This window comes from Myotis davidii, unplaced genomic scaffold, assembly GCF_000327345.1.
Source record: "Myotis davidii unplaced genomic scaffold, ASM32734v1 scaffold399, whole genome shotgun sequence".
NCBI lineage: Eukaryota > Metazoa > Chordata > Mammalia > Chiroptera > Vespertilionidae > Myotis > Myotis davidii.
Genome location: NW_006292094.1, coordinates 3,296,226 through 3,300,187, shown reverse-complemented (window position 1 = coordinate 3,300,187; position 3,962 = coordinate 3,296,226). Strand labels below are relative to the sequence as shown.

The following is a 3,962-nucleotide window of genomic DNA, read 5'->3' as shown; positions in this document are numbered from 1 at the left end:
AAGGGTCCTCTTCCAGAAGCAGCACATCCGTGCCAGTGGCGAAAGGCCACTGTGGCTGGCGCTCAGGGTGGGGGAGACAGTGAGGAGTGGTGGGGAGTGGGCGCCGTGTCCTGTCTCCAGGGGCCCCTGCTGCCAGGTGGGACTGTCGGCCCAGTGTGGCCAGAACTTTTGCTTTTCAGGACAATCAGGAGTTCTGATTTTTATGTAAAATCTCTTGTAAGTAATGGCTAATTAAAAAGGAACTTAAGAGCAAAACCACTGCAGGCCCCAGCAGACCCCTCTGAGGGTCACGTCCACCTTCCAGGCTCTTGCCATGGGACCCTGTAGGCTGCGGAGTGGCATTGCTTCATCTTGAGAGTAACTCTGCCAGATGCAGGGACAGCCCCTGAGTGCACGCTGTCAGCACTTCCCCAGGAAACAGGAGTGCATCTCACTATGTACTGCTCTTTCCGCCCTGAAACTCTCTAGTCCAGCGGTTCTCAACCTGTGGGTCGCAACCCCTTTGGTGATCGAACGACCCTTTCACAGGGATCGCCTAAGACCATCCTGCATGTCAGATATTTACATTACGATTCATAACAGTAGCAGCATTACAGTTAAGAAGTAGAAACAAAAATAATTCTATGGTTGGGGGTCACAACATGAGGAACTGTATTTAAAGGGCCAGAAGGTTGAGAACCACTGCTCTAGTCTGTAATTCCCCTTCATTTCCCCAGCTGCAGGCCAGGGCTTGCCAAAGGTGGCCGTGTAAGAACAGCGTTTTGCCTTATGTTTGCACACTTGTGCACTCACTGCCTTAACACGATTCTCCAAAGAGCCTCATTTTCTCATTGGATAAACTCATTTCGAAGGAACCTGATATCATGATCAAAAACAGAAAACCATAGCTCTGTGTGCGCGTGTCAGTCTTACCCTAAGATTAGCTGCTGTAACAAGCCATCCCTACGCCTTAGGGAAGTTTACTTGGATTTTGTGTTAAAGTTTTGTTGGTGCGAAGTCCACCGCCGACGTTCCTGACTAGGCGCGTGCCCCTAAGCATTCCCCTCCTTCCCGTGAGAGTACCGTCTGTAGGCTGCGGGTGTGAGGTCACCGCGGAAGGAAGAGGGATTTCTTGGGGGAAAGCACACCAGACACTTGGCCACTGTCACCCCAAAGCGACTCACTTCACTCCTGCTCGGGGTTCACTCTGGTCAGATTCCAGGGGGTGGGGGGCATTGTCAGTGGCTGGGTGGTCACTCCCCAAGAGTGACTCTGCCCAGGGAGAGAAGCACAGGCCGCGTGGTCAGTGAGCCGTCTCTGCCACGCCTGCCATCCAAGGCGATCAGAACAAAAACACAGGAAGATCCCCGGCCCGAGTCCCCACCCCCTGTGTCTGCGATCTGTCTTCTGCTAGGGTCCAACCCCAGCAGGTCCAGGGGTCCCCAAAGGTGTGGATGGAGTCGGCAAAGAAGGAATGACATGGAGGCAGCATTCAGTTCATCAGTATAGTTGGGTTCTCTCGCCTGATTCTATCCAGGATCTCCAGCCAGGTTCTGCCCGGGTTCTCTTGCCATGTTCTCTCACTAAGTTCTGTCTCTAGGTTCTGTGGCCAGTTTGAAACAACCTTTCTCAGAGAGGTGACCTTGGTTAAAACACATAGCGCCAAGAAGGTGAGCAAACATTAAGAACAGTATGTCATATACACCAGGTCCCTTAAAACATATGCTGTGCTGAAACATATGCTGTGCAGCGACTGTGTCAAGCAGCAAGGATGGACTGGCTCCTGGCAGTCTTCCCCCTGTCGCATCGGAGAGGCGCTAAGAAGGTTCCCCCATGCCCCCCTTGTCTCTGGTTCCTTGGAGCCTCTACTTCCCCCCAAGTCCTCCCAGGTCTCTGCTTTGGGTGAAGGTGGAGGCAGGGTCTGAAATGAGATGACATAAACCTAGCTAGGCTGCACCAACCCTCACCTTCCTCCTGGCACACCCCCTAACATCAGCGCCCCCGTCGCCCCAGGACCCCACATCCCTCCCAGGAAACATTCCCACAGGCTGAGGAGCCATGGTGCCTGGCCCTCAGCTAAGCCAGTGATGCCCTGGCATCCCCTCCATTCTCTGCCCGCACTGCTCCTCTGAGGCCCCAGGAAGGGCTGGGGAGCATGGCCCCGGGGGCACCTACCGCCGCCCGGAAGCCCCTCCCCCGTGGGGCCGCTGGCACTGCCTCTGTGGCCCTTCCTCATCTCTGTGGCTGCCTGTTCTTTATAGAAAGGGGCCCAGGACTCCAGAACCACGGCCCCTGGCCAGGCTCCCATGACCTAGAGACGTCTCCAGCCCCCCCTCCAACACCCCCCGCATCTGGCCAACCCTGCCGGCAGCTCCCGTCAACCTGGTGAGGTCACTAACTCTAGACCATAATGTGGATGGACACTGGGCCCTGCCTTTCAGCCGTGTGTGCTGTGCCCAGACCCCAGGCTCTCCCTGACCCGTCCATGCCTGTGAGCCCCAGAGCCAGGCCTGCCAGCTGCCCCGCCCCCCTATCCTGCCACCCCCCGCCAGCCAGAGCCATGCCACACTGTGCGGCAGAAGCCACCCCCAGGAGCCTGCCCTCTGCCCCCGGCAGCAGCGGCCAGAGGAATCCCGGCCGGGAACAGCCCTCTCCCGGCAATCTGCGAGGCCTTCCGCAGTGCGTATGGCAGCTCCCTGAAGAGAATGGGAACGGATGGGCTCACTGAGCAGAAAATGCCACAGGCTTCCCGAGCCCAGAGCCCGGCTTCTAAGGGCGGCGCTGGGAGGGGTCCTTCCCTGTCAGGCCACGTGGCTCGCAGGGTCATCTGTAAACACGAGTGTGCCCTCCAGGCAGCTCCCATGTGAGGCAGGGCAGGGCGGCCATGTAGCCGGCGCAGTCACCCCGACCTCGGCCTCCCCCGGGCTCCGCCTACACTCAGCACCCAGCAGCCGGCAGAGGGCCTGCTGTGCGCTCCCGTCCCCTCCTCCCAGGAGAATCCTCTGCTGTGGGGACGGGATAGAAGGTCTGGCCATTCGCAGAATTGTCCCAAAATATGGCCGATACCGTTTCCTCAGTGTTCTCAGCGCGGCAGCCACGTGCTCTGAGGCGGCTGCGGGGCCCTATCATCATAGCAGTGGCCACAGGAAACGCGTGTGAGTGAGCGGGGCAGGGCGCCCACACAGCTGGACATACAGTAGCAGGTGGGGGCCAGGCCCGGCCTCGGCTCAGGGCCAGATCGGCTGGCCCCGGGGCCACGGCGTCAATGTCTCCCAGTCATTGAGCGTTTGGGCTTTGAAAGCTTGAAAGACAAGTTCTTACCACCGGCAAAGCGGGGAGCAGCTCGGCCCCTTCTTCCCAGCCTGCGGGCCGGAGGGAGGGCTCAGCTGCGCCAGGAGGTGCTGGGACACACCAGCGGGGAGCTCTGGGGTTGTCCTAGCGACGGGGAGTGGGCATTGTTAGCTTTTCGTGACCTGAGGCCAGGGGTTGAACCTCTCGCCATGTGTGAGATGGTCCCTCACAATAAAAAGTTATCCCACCCAGCCACTGAGGCTCGGTCTATGACCCAGGAGGTCTCGGTTCGATTCTGGTCAGGGCATTGCCTGGGTTGCGGGCTCTATCCCCAGTAGGGGGCGTGCAGGAGGCAGCCGATCAATGATTCTCTCTTATCATTGATGTTTCTCTCTTCTCCCTTCCTCTCTGACATCAGTAACTAGATATATATTTAAAAACAAAACACAAAAACATGTCCCTCTCCAAATGCCACTAGGACCCGAGAGAAGTGCTGCCGGAGCTGCTATCTGCATGGGGTGAGGTCGGAAGACAATAGGAAACGGAAACGCACTGGGAGCAGCAGAGGCCACCCCCAGAGTCCGGCCCTCGCAGCATTTGGGCGTTCTCTCCCCTCTCGAGTCCCCTGGCGCTGAGTCACCAGGGAGTGCTCCGGGCCCCAGGCTTCCAAAGCATTTTCTCTGCCTGGAGAT

At 58.2% G+C, this 3,962-nt stretch overlaps 1 long non-coding RNA gene across 1 annotated transcript in view; it reads right to left on the bottom strand.

The window, feature by feature from the left end:
* Window positions 1–3,962, bottom strand: part of LOC107183364 — a 10,936-nt gene that overhangs the window by 3,350 nt on the left and 3,624 nt on the right. The window contains exon 2 of the long non-coding RNA XR_001514149.1: window positions 1,916–1,921. This is a non-coding gene — a long non-coding RNA (uncharacterized LOC107183364). The remainder of the gene's footprint in view (window positions 1–1,915; window positions 1,922–3,962) is intronic.